Source organism: Belonocnema kinseyi, chromosome 6 (assembly GCF_010883055.1).
Source record: "Belonocnema kinseyi isolate 2016_QV_RU_SX_M_011 chromosome 6, B_treatae_v1, whole genome shotgun sequence".
Taxonomy (NCBI): Eukaryota; Metazoa; Arthropoda; class Insecta; order Hymenoptera; family Cynipidae; genus Belonocnema; species Belonocnema kinseyi.
In genome coordinates, this window is record NC_046662.1 from 143,901,601 (window position 1) to 143,918,538 (window position 16,938).

Consider the following 16,938-nt stretch of genomic DNA (forward strand, 5'->3'; position numbering starts at 1 on the left):
GGAAAGCAAACGTTAGCTCACAAGACATTGACTGATCCTTCACATTTCTGTGGAAGATACCGTGCATCCTCTAATCGAGGAGCTGTTCACGAAAGTTTTTCTCTTGTGCTCTTTTAATCCGGGATTTCAGGAGTGAGTACTCGAGATAGATAAGATTTGATGCATTTTGCTCACCCCTAATACTGAAGTCAAGTCCGAGTGTTTCAGCAGCCTCTTTCGCTGCTTTGTACATAAACGCTCCTTTGCCCACTTCTTCGTGATTCCTGGCCATTTTAGGAAAAGGGTCTCTTATATATATATAGTTGTGCTCCAAAAGGGGATAACCAACAATTTGGCGAAATGTTTTTATTACACAAAAAATTCTTTAAAAATCGAATACAAATTCAGCTACAAGGATTTATTAAAAATCACTGTTTTAGCATGGTATGTGTGGGGTTTGATATCGTTTCACTAAATCTTAAAATTATTTTAAATATAGGCTAGTTTTAGTTTGAAATGATCAGTATCCACATCTGTTTCCTCGAAACTGGATAATATATCCTAGTCAAAATTTTCTGATCTCAATTCATCAACACTTCGGGAGATGACTGTTGAATCTTTAAATGGTAATTTCTACAATGTATAAAATATATTTTTATCCCCTTTCTTTTATTTAAAAATAAATCTTGCTGCAATTCATTTTTGTTCTCTCCAGAAAAAAAATTTTATAGTGCTTTTACTTATTCCTCCTTATTATTATCTTATATTGATTTTGAAGTAGTGTGGTAAAGGATACGCGATACTTACCACGCATGAGCCAATTTAGTTTAGGCATATTCACTTGAGCAAAAAATATGTATTATTGTTGACGTAAATGGATGGATACTAAAATTTTTCATATGTTAAGTATCAAATACGCTAAAGTAGACATGCTTAACTTTTCAAAACTTTTTCTCAAAAATATGTTGTTTTTTTTTTAAATATCACAATTAATCTCCAGCGATTCAGAAGAAAAGCAAGAAAGAGGAACACAGCTGAGTTTCGACACTGATAAACTGCTACCATCACCACAAAGTTGTATGAACATTGATAAAGGTAAATAGCGTTTGTATATGAATAGCTACGTATGAAAAGAAGCTTTTATCCTATTTCGTTTATTTAAAAATAATTCTTGTTGACAAGACTTGTATTCGATGTATAAAACTTCCTCAGAGTCGTCTCTAATCCTTTAAAATATTCAGAAATTCCTTCAGATCATATGGAATTTTAAGATGAAAATTTTGTCCGAAAACATTATGGATTTAACCAAACGGTTTTCTGCTTTTGCTTCACTTGCAACTTTAACAAGCGAATTAATTTCAGATCAACTTGGCCTGTTTTTGGGGTCATATACTTTTTCCGGTTTCAATCCTTGAAAATATTCTGAAATTCCTTTAGATCTTTTAATATCTCACAATTAGGATTCATGCAAATTTTCATGTACCACTCGAACTGTCTCACAAAAGAAAATGGAAACATGGGGCAAGAGTAAATTAAGAATTCTGAAGATTTCAGAATTTTACAAAACTATTTGGCCATTTTCTGAAGAAGACAAATGTATAAAGCTCTATAATTAATTATTTTTGCCACCAATTTCTCTATAAATCATTTTACACATGGCAAAATACCGAGTACCTAATACCTGTGAAATAAAATGTAAATCAAATTAAAATTAAAAAGTTATTTATTTTTCTTAAGAAATTTATGTATTCTGTGACATGGCCTAATATTTTTTCAGATAAAAAAGAAAAAAACTAGGAATAACAGTGTTACAAGACAGTGTTACAAGTCATTTTGACGAGTCTTCCACAAAAGATGATTCTTCTTTCACATTCGATTCAGACGACGATACCTGATTCCAGAATAATTTTTGTGTGCCATCTGGTAACCACTCAAAATAACCTGATATCGTATTACCATAAGATAGCATCCTATTATCGGAAAATAATGATAAATCACCAAAGAGTAGTGGAAATAATGTACCGCCCGAAATTACTACCTCATTTGCAGAAGTTGCCAACGAATCAGGTTTTTTATATACATCAAAATTAAAAGATTATTATCTAGGAGATAGTGAAGTTATGTTTGAAGAAGCAGGGTTAAAAATAGCAAATGTTATTCTCATGCTTTTGGATTTTCCGTCAGGTTTTCTGTCAGCTATAAAGCTAGGCGAGCACTTATTGATATGATGAGAGTATAACTTGTTTCCTACCTCTCGATGCTTCTACTACGAAAAATAAATTTAAAAAACATAGTAAAATATGCAATAAATGTCTACGGGAATATAAATTGTCGATGAACTCGCCAAACTGTTTAATATCTATTAGCATTGTGGATCAGCTGAAAACGCTATTACAGACATATCACATTAACACCAGTTTGTTTAAAAATCTGAATGACATACAGCAAAATGTTGGAAATGTAGGAAATATTCGGGATGTGTACGACAGTGAGTTATATGTGAAAGTATTATCAGATTCGCAAAAAGCAGAAGTACGTGTAATTATTTTAACATATATTTTTTATACTGATGTTGCGGCATTATTCAACAGTTCAGCAGAATGTTTCTGGCCAACGCTTATTCTTAGGAATGAATTCCCAGTACACATACGTGTCAAATATCCAATTCTTGCAGGAATATGGAAAGGAAAGAAAGATTCGACACCTGCCTTGATGAATATGTATCTTAAACCTTTCGTTGAGCAAGCTCAAAGTCTAAGCACCGAAGCGTTTACATGGACAAACGAGAAAGGAGAACCTTTTCGCTTATTACTAAAGCCTCTGTTATGCAGTGTGGATACTGTATCGCGACCTATTTTGCAGAATCGTGTTCAGTATAATGGACGGTATAGTTGATCTTGGTGCTAGAGTTTTGGTGTTTGGGTAGACGGCTCAATGCGTTATCTCATTAAAGAAATAGACCCACTACTTAGGACACACGATTCTCATATGGAGGATGTACAATCTGCGATTACAGCAACTACAAAATCTCGTAAAAGAAAGAATAAAAAAAATCCGAAAAAGGGAAAATTTATCAACGGTGTTAAAGGGTATTCTGTGTTGTCGGAGTTGACGACATTTGATATGGTATGGAGTTTTGTGAGAGATTACCTTCATGCAGACTTACTCGGAGTTGCCTTTTATTTATGGAAAACTTGGAATAATCGCAAAAGTCCGATTCACCTTTCCAAATCGGATGTCGATATAATTAACGGACGAATTGTACGAATGAGTCCTCTACACGAGAACCATCGACTGTCAAGACCTCTAACACCGGAAAAGTGTAAATGGAAGGCAACAGAATGGCGATCCTGGCTACTCTTTTATGCTAAACCGTGTCTGCAAGGAGTCCTAAACGAATGTGCTTCAAAACATTTTGTATTATTTTCTAATTCGATATTCACTTTACTACAAAGGTATATTACTCCAGAAGAATTGGACCAATGTAAAGTGGACTTGTTAAATTTTGTCGGATCATTTGAGATACTGTATGGAGAAGGTTTCATTACTTTCAACGTGCACAGCCTGCTACATTTGGTTGAAAATGTTAGAAAAAGTGGTCCAATATGGAGCTGTTCCACTTTCGCTTCTAAAAATACAATTTTTTATTTAAAAAAATGTGTGCATAGTCCGAAAGGAATATTCGACCAGATGGCGATAAGAACTTTGCAGGCTGATGTTTTTAAAAGCTTTGTACAAGAATAAAAAGAGATATCTCTTTGCTTATCCTCCTGCGAATCAATTTTCTCTAGAAACGAAGTACAAAATTATTTTCGCAGTAGCGCCCTGGACGTTGTTTTTCTAGGAAAGGGGAACAAAGATTTAAATTATTTTAAGTTATCTCAAAAAGGCACGGACGTTTTAACTTTTAATCGATGCACTTTTGGAGGAATGATTGTTTATAGTGTGAAGTATCGTCAGTCACAGAAAAGAGATAATACCGTTTTTCGTCTTATCAATGGAGAATACATAAAGATTTTAAAACGGCTGTATGACGGAGAAAACTGGGCAGAAGTTCAATATTTTAAAGTACAAAAATTATTTTTAACTTGCGGTACTGAGGATTCTCCATGCAACAAGTGTAACATAATTGATTTTGATTCAAAGAATATAATTAAAATACTTGGTGAAGAAAGTGAAAAAGAAGTCCTATTACTTTCAAAAATCAGAGATAAATGCGTCTTCATTAATGTCTTCATTAATTCAGTAGAGCTTAATATTTCAGAAGACAAAAACGCAAAACCATGTATACGAGTTTCCTTTTCTCAATTAAAACAGATGTCGGAAATTCGTCTCACCGTAAATATAAAGAGATGTAATCGTTCGTTTTTTATATCATTTTGATATATCATAAGTAAGTCTAAAAATAAAAAACCATTAATGTACCTTAAATATTTTCTGTTACGTCTTACCTATACACCTTGCAATTAGGAATGTTTCTCAAAGGCAAAGTGAAGAAGCTACCAGAGGAATTTATATTTCCGCACTAAGGTGCCAATTATGTATATATGTATATGAGGGTGGTTCAAAAAATACAAATTATTAAAAAGTACAGCTGCTCCTGAATGTTTCGGTTCCAAATTATTAGAAAATACTACTGTATGAACTTGAGATAAATCGGAGTATATTTAGTGCTCTCAAAACAGCGTTAAAGCATTAATAAAGAATATCTCGGAAAATATTAAAGTTAAATGACTTTAAATAGAGTTCTCTAAACTTATCTTAATTTCCTCTATAATTTTAAATAATCTACAAAACATAATAGTCAGAACATATGATCAATAAGATGGAAAATGCACGAAACAAATTTTTTTGTATTCAACCGGACTTCCTGCCATTAGAACTTTAATTTTTGCAGATAATAAATTTTACTCGTGGACCATTTTCAGATTGATTAGGACTCGCTACGGATTCCGTGTTTTACCCGAACAAATTCCGGATTGAACCGGACTTCTTTCGTATAGGACTTTAATTCTTGCGGATGATAAATTTTACTTACGGACTAATGACGGATTGTTTTAGACTGGTTCCGGATTCCATATTTTCAGCCGGACAAATTCAGGATTTAACCGGACGACTTTGCATTTGCACATAATTCTAGCTGATAATAAATTTTACTTCCAAAATAATTTTAAATTGATTCGGACTGCTTCCCGATTCTGTGTTTTTGTCTGTACAAATTCCGGATTCAACCGGACTTCTTAATATTACAACTTTAATTCTAGTGGATAATAAATTTTCCTTCCAAACTAATTTCAGATTAATTTGGACTGGTTCCGGATTCCGTGTTTTCAACCGGACAAATTGCGGATTTAAGCGCACTTCTTTCGATTAGTACTTTAATTCTAGCGGGTAATAAATTTTACTTGCGGACTAATTTCAGATTGATTCGAAGTTGTTCCGGATTCCGGGATTTCATCCGGACAAATTTTGGATTCAACTGGACAACTTTGCATTCGCAATTTAATTTCAGCTGATAATAAATTTTATTTGCGGACTAATTTCGGATTGATTCGGGGTTGATGCGGATTGCGTGTTTTCAGCTGGAAAAATTCCGGATTCAATCGGACTTCTTTCTATTACCATTTTAATTCTGGTGGATAATAAATTCTTCACCCGGACTAATTTCAGATTAATTCGGACTGATTCCGGATTCCGTGTCTTTAGCCAAACAGATTCCGGATTAAACCGGACGACTTTTCATCACAACTTTAATTCTAGCGGATAAAAAATTTCCCTCTCGGACTTATTTTAGATTGACTCGGGTTTGTTCCGGATTCCCTATTTTTGTCCGGACTTATTTCGGTTTAAATCTGACTATTTTCGGAGTGGAAGTTCTCGTCCGAACAAATTTCAGACTAGACCGGACTACTTTCCATTTATTTTTTACGAAAATTATTTCAGGTTTTGTATTCCGAATAAATTTCGGATCAAATCGGACTCTGTCCGGAGTGGACAATTTTTGTCCAGATAAATTTCGGACTTATACAGACACATTCGTGACTATTTTCGTACAATTTTCGGATTAAACCAGATATGTTTCGGAGAAAACTCGTTAATGGGATTGATTTTGGATGAGTTCGGACCAATTCCGAAATCCGAAACTTATCCGAAATTTTTATCAGGGTGTGTACTGTCGGTAAATTTGCACTCCTCTTAGCGGCAAATTTAAATTTCAATAAAAATGCGATTTGTGTTCTTTAATTTTTAATTGTTAATTGACATGTCTTACTTAACTTCTGAATAGGAAAACTGTGGAAATTGATAAAAGGATGCCACCGTTAACTCACTGATAATAATTGATAATAATTTTTTAATTTAAAAAATATATTATTTATTGATTTATTTACATGTCTTGTTGTGTTGTAGCGTACAAAACACATATGGAAATAGCGCATCACGTATAGAATCGTATACATAAGATAAGTATTGCGCAATCCATTCTCGCTTTATAGAACACTTATATCAATCGCATAAACTTCTTTTTGAAAATTATAACATCTGCAGGTTTTTGCAGACATTTAAAAACCACCGCCCTCTCAATATCAAAATATATAATAGAAATTATTGTACACAGTAGACGTCGAATTTAGTACCAAATTTTTACAGGAACAATTTGCAACGAATAATTAAATAACTACATTACCGGCGCTTACTTTTCACAAACTAATTTCTACGCCCTTATTCGCAAAGATTTATTATTCCTAGATATCGAGATAGTACCCTCGGAGAGATTCAATGTAAACAAATAATTGAATTATTATTACTATTGTTATTATTTAATCAATTTAATTATTTTATTAATTAAAATAATTAAAATAATTTACTTTTGGCTTCCATTCCAGTTACCGAACGTGAAAGAACTCTTTTTTGTGAAGTGGTGTATTTTTGACTTTGGCAAGGGGAAAAAGGATGAGTGGATGCAGGAAAGGCAGAGAGTGCGGAGATCCAGTGTAAAGGAAGAAGGGTGAGTGAAGGAAAAGGTGTGAAGGGTGAAAGTGAGTGGTTTGAAGTGGAAATTTGGAGCATGTGAAGTTTTTGAGGTAAGGAGTAGGAAAATAATTGCTTGTGAGTAATTTCTTCAAGAGGAGGAAGGATTTATTTTTCCTGACAACAAAAAAATGTTTTCTTTTTTTGAATTCTTTATAAGTTCTCCACAATTTTTAAGTTTTGCTTTTGTCTTTTGACAATTTTATATAAATAGTTGCTTGGTCAGAGGGGCAAGAGGTAGGTGATAAAGACGGGAAACGCCACGGAGTTTTGGGTAAGGTAGGATGCCGACGACGCGAAGTCCAGAAGCTGGCGCCAGAGGGCAACAGTTACTGGCCATTGGCACAGAGCAGAAAACCGTAGTGGCAGCAACAACTGACGTTGCTGAAAGCATTCACAGTGGGGGAAGGCTGATGTTGATTGCAGTTACAGCAGCGGTGATGAAAGTGCCGAGAAATCGATCAGGGAGGGGAGAGGAGCGGATTCAGGTAAGGGCAAGAAACGCAGAAGACCCTCAAATTTACAGCGCCTCATCAAGCTAGGCAACGCGGGATCGAACAGAAGTCTGTACGAATGGCAAAAAATAGCAAGCGTGACTAGCAGTGAAGGGCAGGAAAAAAGGAAAAGAGAGGCAGGGGATGATGAGGTAGAAAGGGACAAGGATAACAAGAGAGTTAGAGTTAAACGGAAAACACCAGAGAGAGATAGGGGGATAGGGGGATATTTGAAAAATTGGAAGCTCACGTAAAAGGGTTTAGAGAGGAAACAAGAAAGAGATTGGATGACATGAATAGGGATATGAATAGGCAGGTAAACAATGTAAGGAGGGAAGTGAAAAAGGTAAGAGAAAATTGGGAGGAATGGAATAAACGCTGGAAGGAGGAGAAAGACACGGTTTGGGGTAAGCTTAAGAGCATTGAGAATAGACAGAGAGAGGTTGACGAACAGAGATCTAGAGAGATAAAGCAGTTGGAAGAACGGGTAGATAATCTAGAAATTAGGAATGAGCATATGGGAAACAAAACAGAGAGTGAGGAAATAGTAAAAGGGAATGAAAAGAACGTCTAAAATGAAAATGAAAGATTGAAGAAAAGACTCAGTGAGATTGAAAGAAGATTAGAAGGGGAAAAAGGGCAAAGGGAAAAAATAATTTAGTAATTAAGCGATTGAAAGTGGACAGTGAAACAGGAGAAGTGCAAATACAAGTTTTTTTGCGAAACTTCAGAGAACAGTTCAGGGTAGAAGGATTCACGAGAATAGGAGGGGCGAAGGAAGGAAAAGAAGAAATGTTTATAGTAAAAGTGAAGAGTGAGGATGAGAAAAAGAAAATTATGTAGGGAAAAAAATTATTAAGAGGAAGAATGGAAAGAATTTAAGAAGACCTGACATGGAGGGAGAGGAAAAGGAGATGGAAAATAGAGCAGAGGGCTTGGGTAGAGAGGAAAAAGGGCCATATGGTGTAGATAGGGAGAGACAGGTTATGGATAAATGGGGAGGAATAGTGCTGGGGCGAAGAAGTAGAAGCATTAAGGAAAAAAGGAAAAAGTCTTGAGAAAGGTAGTGGGAAGGGAGACGAAAAAGAGTTTAGAAATAAATCAGAGGGGTTTCCAAACGGCAAAGGGGAAACAAACTGAAGAGGAAAGAAGAGGGAAGGGAAGAGCCAAACGTGAAAATAGCTTTCTAAAATGTGTCAGGTTTGAAGAACAAGAGTAATTGGTTTTGGGAGGAGTTAGAGAAGTGGGATGTGAATATGATGAGTGAAACTTGGGCAGATTAGAAGGACTGGAAGGGGATAAAAAGGCTGTTACCGAAAGGTTATGTGTGGACAATGCAAGAAGTAACAAAGGAACACGTTAAAGGGAGAAAGATGGGCGCATTGTGTCAGGGATGAAAAAAGAATTATCAGTAAAGGAGTAAAGATGGGGACATGGAGGAAAAGGATGGAACAATGGTACGAAGAAATATAATTGTGAAAGTAGAAATTGCAGTGGTTTGTGTATACAGAAGAAAAGGGGAAGAGGAAGGCTGGAGGGTAATAAGGAGGTGGATGGAGAAAAAGAAGGAAGAATTGGTTTTAATAGAAGGGGACTTAAATGCATGAATTGGCGAACAAGGGGGAGGGTTATGGGATGAAGAAAATGAGGCATATATAAGGAACTCAAAACATAGAGAGACTGACAGGGAGGAGAGGAAGTAACTAGACATGATAGGAGAAACAGGATAGTTTATATGCAATGGAAATATGAAAGGAGATGAGAAAGGGGAGATCACATTCATAGGAAAGGGAGCAACAGTATTAGACTACATCTTGGCTGAAGAAAGAATGCGGCATAAGGTAGGGAATAAGATAGGTTCCGAGCACGTCCCGGTTATAGCTACACTAAAAAGAGACGTCAGTAAGCGAGGAGTCGATTAAGAAGGTAAAGGATGATCTGGTTACTAACGAAGAAAGAGTAGGGGGAAAGAGAGGCTAGTGGGACGAGGAATACTCTTGGAGTAAAGAGAGAATGAAAGAGTGTGTAAGCAAATGGAGAAAAGGGAAAATGAAGAAGGAGGAGTATAACAGGAGGATAAAAGATCATGAAAAGATGCTGGAAGGAAAAAGACAAAGGGGAAAGGAAGAATATAAAGCAGAAGTTGAAACAGCGATCAAAGAAGTTAGAGTGTTGGATGTGATAAATAAGGTATTAGGGTGAAAATAGGAAAGAAAAAAGGACAACTTAATGATGAGAATCTTCGAAGAGTAGGTGGGAGCAAAAGATCTGACGATGAGCGTAGAGAAGACCTAGGTGTTGTGTTTCAGAAAGAGAAACACCATAATAACCTACGTTTGGAAGATGAACGGACAAACAGTGGAAAGGGTGGAGGAATTCTGTTACTTTGGTTTTTGGTTTTAGCTGGAGGGGGAAACGAGCTGCAGGTGAGGAAAAGAATTGTATGTGCGAGTAAAATAATGGGCTAAGTATGGGCTATAGGAAAAAGAAGGTTCAAGAACGATTGGAGAATGAGGGTCTGGTTGTTTGATGCGTTGATTTGGGCGGTGTTGTGTTATGGTGAGGAGTCTGGTGATGGAAGGAATATAGGAAAGTAGAGAGCATGCATGAGGGATTTCTGAGGTGGGTAATGGGTGTTAGTTGGAGTTGCCCAGGATATATGTTAAGAGAAGAGTTAGGAAGAGAAAATATGGTTACTAGATAAATTAAGAGAGCCTGGAAGTTTAAAGAGAAGCTAAAAAGGGGATAGGGAAGCAGAATAGAACAAGCATGTTTGGACGAAATTCGGAACAATGAAGCGAGAGGCAGTTTGGGAGATTCAAAATGGGAGGAAGAAAAGAGAAAAATAAGAAGGGTTTGTAATATTCGAGAAGGGGTTATGGAGTGGCAGGACATAGAGTTAGAGCTATTAGTTAAACAAGGAGAAGATAGATGGACAAAGATTATAGATTCGAGGCACAACCCAGTGGGCAAAAAAATTAAGGATGTCCTAGGAACGTACATGGGACGTACTTGGGATTTTTATAGTTTTGTGCCCACTGCGAATAGATGGTATATGATCGTCAAAAGGTTGACGGAACCCGAATACCTGCCAAAAACAAAAAAGAAGAAAAATGGAGGAGGGTTGTACGGTTTAGAATGGGAGAAGAAGTGAGAGCATGCAGATATTGCAATGGATGAAGAGGAGAATTTATGTGGAGTATGTAAATACGAAATGGAGTCATGGGCACATGTATTAGAGAGATGTACAGGAAAGGAAGAGGGGCAGTTGAGTGTGGATGAGTTTGTAAGATGGATCCTGAATGGTATTGGATGGGGAGTGATGTGGATAAAGAAACTGGAAGAAGTAAGGGAAAGCAAGGGAGTAGGGTAGTGCCAAACGGGTGATCCTGAAAGTGGAGAGTAAAAAGCGAAAATTGTTTTCAATTTCGTGGAAAATGTATTTTTTTATAGTAAGAGGAAACGGAAGCCCTGGGAGCTCGCTCATTTTAAGAATTAATGTTACTACTGTTACGATTGTTTATCCCACGTAATGCGAAAGAGTAGAATATACGCAGTAGTTAAGTTAGACTAAGGATGGAATTGTAAATATATGTACAGGGAGCGCAGGCCCTCAAACCCGTAAACGAGAGATAGTAAATTCATACATACATACACACATGGTACATACATGCATACATAAATAATTTAATTTAATAATTTTTCTACACAGCAGAAAACGAATTTATTAACCATTTTTCAGGAGAAATGTGCAAACTATTTTCTACGTTCTGATTCGCAAACATTCATTATTCTTAGATATCGAGATCGTGCCCTCGGAGTGATTCAATGTAAAAAATTGATTGATTTGTTATTACTTTTATTATTATTTTTCAATTAAATAGTTTAATTAATTATTCTGCAGAGCAGAAATCAAATTTAGTATCAAAAATAATAAAAATAATAAATCAATTAATTTTTTACATTGAATTTCTCCGAGGGCACTATCTCGATATATACGAATTATAAATCTTTGCGAATCAGAACGTAGAAAATGGTTTCAAAATTTGTACTGAAAAGAAATGGTTACCAAATTCGATGTCTGCTGTGTAGAATAATTAATTATTTAAATTATTTAATTAAATTATTATAATAGATTAAATTAATTAAATTATTAAATAAATTAAAATAATTAAATAATAATAGTAATAAAAATTTAATTAATTTTTTGTATTGAATCTCTCCGAGTGCACTGTCTCGATATCTAAACATAATGAATCTTTGCGAGTAAGGGCGTAGAAAATAGTTTGTAAAAAGTAGGTGCCGCTACTGTTATTCGCTTATTTGTTGCAAATTTTTCTTGCAAAAATTTGCTACTAAATGTATGTATTTATTCTCTTCCTTTTACGGTTTAGAAGGCCTCCGCTCCCTTTACGGTACCTTACAAAAAACTCTTATACCACCTTAATAATACTTACTATCTAAATAATAAGGTTATACTTATATTAAGTTATATGCTATCGCTTTGTCTTTACAATTATTCTCCAGATTTGCTAAATATAGAGTCTCCTGGGCTTCCGTTTTCTCTTACCATTTCTGTTAACATGAATTAACGTTTTCTTTATCTTTATTACTTTACTGTCCTTGCATTGGAGTACGCGTTTGGCCTTTCCCTACCACGTGCCCCTTATTTGCTCTCATTTCTTCCAGTCGAGTCAACCAGCTTGCCCATTGTCCACTTCCATTTGAGATCCACCTTATCCTGTCATCCACACTCTCACCACCCGTTTCGTCACCAGTACGTCTCTCTAAAACATGCTCCCGTGATTCTATCTCGTAATCCTAAATCCTAAATCGTATAACATGGTTCCATTTACTCTCCTTTTTTACCTTTCTTAAATATTCTGGCTCTCCTTTAGCCTTTACTACCTTATACCACCTGTTATACTAAGATTCCACGATTTTTTTTCCATTTTTCACCCCCCTCTTTAGCTATCAGTTCATTCTCTAACTCCTGTCATACTCTGAAATCTGCTCTTATCTCGCATTCTCTTCTCCTCTGTTGTCTCTCTTCCTTCCACCTTGATCCTTCTGGGTTATCCCTATTCTCTTTGTTTACTGCTTTCCGTAGACAAGCTTATGCTATCCTGCTTCCGTTCCCCTTTTTAGTTTCTCTTTAAAGTTCCACGCTCTCTTCGTTTGTCTAATTACCATTTTACATCTACCGAATTCCTACTTAAACAAGTATCCTGGGCAGCTCCAGCTCACTCTCATTACCCATCTCAAGAATCTTTCCTGCATACTTTCCACCCTCTTGTGCTCCTTTAATCCCCAGATCTCCACTCCGTAACTTAGGACTGATCACGCTAACGCATCAAATATCCACAGTCTCAACTTCCAGTCATCCTTAAACCTTCTCCTCCCTATGCCCCATATCTGCCCCATTACTTTGGTCGCGCACTCTATCCTTCTCCTTACCTGTAGTTGAACCCCGCCTTTCGACTCAAACCAGAAGCCTAGGTAACTAGATTCCTCGACCTGTTCCACTCTCTCCCCGTATATCTTCCATTCGTATTCTACTTTCGCCCTTCTCTTCTTAAAACACATAGTCTTCGTCTTATTTACCTGCACCGTTAAGTCTTTAATTCTCACATACTCGTCAAACACTCTCATTATGAGACTCACCCCTTTCTCGTCATCCGCTAGTAATACTACATAGTCTGCATACGCTAAGGAATATACCTTGCTATTTCCCAGAAACTTTCCCCCCTTCCCTTACTTCTCCAGTTTCTCTTCTAGATCTGCCAACAAGAGACTGAATAATAGTAGTGGACTCATTGGGCACCCTTGCCTGAGCTCTCTTCCACTCCAAAACACCACCCTTTTTGTTTCTCAATCTTGATCTTTATCTTAGTCTCTTTCTGAAGCCCGTCTGATTATGTGGAATGATCCCTTTCTCTTCAACTTCCCTTTCTAATCTCTTTCTGAGTATCTCTGTATATATTTTATAGCCCATCGACATAAGTGTGATTCCCCTATACTCCTCCACCTTCGTGCCCTCTCCTTTTCTAATTATTGGTACCACCAGCCCTGTACTCTACTCCTTAGGCTATCCTTTTCCTCTCCAAACCTTGTTGCATACCTCCCACATTTCCTTTCTCACCCCTTCCTCTCCAAACCTCAAAGCCTCGTTCTCAATATCGTCCTCTTCTGTTGCCTTGTTTCTTTTAAGCCTCGCTATCGCTCTATTTACTTCCTCCCCACATATCCCGTTATCGCTATAATCTTCCCCTTCTATCACCTTCCACATTTCACCTAATACCTTATTTTCAACTCCTCCGAGCATTCGCTTAAAATACAGGGTCCACTCATCCATCTCGATTTCCTCATTGATGTCCTTCCTTCTCCCTCGTTCCCTATTTATCACCTCCCATTCCCTTCCTTCCCTGATCGCCTTTTCCACCTCTTCCATATACTTACTTTTTTCTAACTGCCTTTTATCACTTAATAATCTTTCATGTTCTCTCTTTCTCCTATTATATTCCTGTTTCTCTATCTCCCTTTTCTCCACCTTTTTAAATTTTCTTTTATTGTATTTTTACCCTCCTTACATTCTGCATTCCATCATCCTCCCTCCATTCCCTCCTCCTCTTCCCCTGGCCTTACCTCTTCATTTATCCTTTCTGTTAGTTCTTTTATCTTTTCAAGGCGCATGTCTACATCTTCCCCTCCCAATCCTCTAATCTCCTCATTCTCCATTCTTTCCTTAAATCCTCCCAATTTATCCTCCCCCCATCCACATATTTCCACTTAATTAAACACAAATTAATAAAAAAAATGGTTGCAATTTCTTTCAACAAAATAGCTAAATTTTTTAACAAAAATTAAAATTTTTTATCCAAAAGGCTGAATTGTATACTAAGAAAATGCATTTTTAATCAAAGACGTGAACTTTGCGGAAAAGAAATTTATTTCCCACCAAGTCTAATTTTCTATACAAAAATTAAAGTTTAATCATAATCAATTTTTCGACAAAAAAGAATTATTTTCTTGTAGTTTAAAGAAATTAATTTTTCAAGAAAAACAAACAAAAATGTTCTACAAAATAGTTAAATTTTCAGAAAACAATTTTTTTCTACCGAAATATTTTAAATCTCTTGAAATCGCTTGAAATTTTGTAAAGCTCTTGAAAATTCCTTTTAATTTTAAAAATACACTAAGATATTTCTAATCCTTTAAAATCTTATTCTAAATTATTGAAATCAATGGGAAATTCCTTGGAATCTATTAAAATATCCTAAGATATATCAAATCCTTTAAAATCTCATATTAAATTACTGTAATCAATTGAGAATTCCTTGGAACCTTTTAAAATACTCTCAAATATTTCGAAACCTTCAAAATATTTTGAAACCGGATAGGGCATGTTGAAGTCACTAATAATATTTACAATTGCACGTGGATATGAATTTATGACATCCTCGAATATCTCACATAGTTCGCTATATTTCTTTAAACCTGCATTTGGGGGAATATAAACGACGCCAATAATGTGAATAACGGCCGGAGATGGGTTGTGACATGTCACTCGAGGTTTTGTACGTGTAATACATAAAAGACCTAATATACGTCAAAAATGATATAAAACTATGTATAATACAGCTCAAAGACGGCGAGCATAATTTGTTTAGGCGGGACTGCATTTCACAGATTTGAATCATTGACATAACCTCTTATAAAGCTGTTCAATCGATTTAATTTGAGTTTTTAGAGTAAAGATGTTAAGAAACACGTAGAAAAGAAAACATTTCAGGGAGGAATACGGTAGGAAAAAATTAATTTCGAGCGCCAGAGGTTCAAAGATAAAAACGTTGCGATGTGTTTACTTGGTCAAAAAGTTTTTAAAAACACAGGTTATAAGCGACTAAAGGCCCACAGTTATATGAATAATTATCTATTTATCACAAATTATTGATTAAAATAACCCATTATTAACTATTTAATTTAATATCTGAAGATTTCTCGGAGATCTGAAGATAATTCATGAGGTTTTACTGCAAATTTTTTGCATAGTGCGTTCTTAAATCAAATATGACATATTCATACATCATATTTAAATAATTTTATTCTAAAATAATAATGGAAACCGTGTAAACTAAAGATTTTAGGTTATTTAAAATACCAAAGAATTATATTTTCTCTTCAAGGGACATGTGTAAGCATGTGTTTAGAAAAGAGGGAAGACTGATAAAATTTAAACTACGGATAGCGGCTATGAAGACCCTACCACCACGCTTGCTGTCACTGGTAAAGATATTTCTATCACATCGAAAAATGTCGTAACCAAAAAACCCCAACTCAGCGGTATCTATTTTATCATAAAGCCATGTCTCCGTAAAAACAACAATATTATAAGAGCTGAGGGGAATAGCTTGTCAAATCCTTTAAAATCTTTTGAAATACCTAGAACTTTTTAAAAAGATTTTTAAAGTACTTTTTTTTAAAATAACCCTTCTAAAATTTTTTTAATTCTTTGAAATTCCTTTAAATTAAAAAAAAATTTGAAAATTCCTTAACATCTTTTAAAACATCCTCAAATATTTAAAATCCTTAAAAATCTTTTGAAATCCCTGGAAATTTCGTAAAGCTTCAGATTGAAATTTATAAAAGAGAAAAGTTCCAAAACGTTAAATATTGAAATGTTTGTAGATTAGAGTTTTGAAAATGGGATCAATAAAAATTCAAAGCTTTCGAAATCTAATTTTTAAACATTTTCAACTATTCAATTAGAATAATTTTCAACTCGATGGGATGCAAGTCTTCAAATTTTAAATTGTAAACTAGAAAGTTTATTTATAAAAAATTAATAACACAGGCCCACAAAAAAAACAAAAGTGTCTGTGCAATTGACCAGACCTATATATTCTTATGTATTTTTCGACGCTGAATCCGAATTTGTAATAAAAAAGTAGGGTCCAGCTACTTTTTTATGGGGTTTTGATCGAAAAACCTCATTTTTACGGTTTTTTCATGGTTTTTTTTATAAAAAAAATAAAGAAAAATTTTATTTTTTTGACTTCAGAAGTGAATTCTACGGGAAAAAATACATCGAAAACCATGTTTTGATTTTTTTTTACAAAAATTTCAATCCACCATCCGGCGATGAAAAGGCAGAAAATCGCGAAAAGTGAAAATTTGCTTCAAATTTGATTAAAATGACATTAAAATCAAGTTTTACGATTTTAAACCGATTTATAAACATTGAAAATACTTTACTGGGGATTTTTGAGGTCGCTGATCACGAATTTTAAGTCATTTTTTTTCAAAAAACAACTCATAGTCAGCGTAAGTGGATAATAAACGTGATAAATTGATATTCTTTTCAAAAAATCGATGTTTTGGATACTGTTCTGGAGGTTTTCCACTACATGAATCACAAAACTAGAACTTTTTTCGA

The 16,938-nt window shown here is 35.1% G+C and overlaps 1 protein-coding gene across 1 annotated transcript in view; it reads left to right on the forward strand.

Moving 5' to 3' along the window:
* Positions 1–6,897: 6,897 nt before the first annotated feature.
* LOC117175154 (F-box/LRR-repeat protein 7) overlaps positions 6,898–16,938 on the forward strand; it is a 505,186-nt gene continuing 495,145 nt past the window's right edge. Inside the window, exon 1 of the mRNA XM_033364744.1 lies at positions 6,898–6,985. The gene's annotated coding sequence lies outside the window, so the exon portion shown is untranslated. The remainder of the gene's footprint in view (positions 6,986–16,938) is intronic.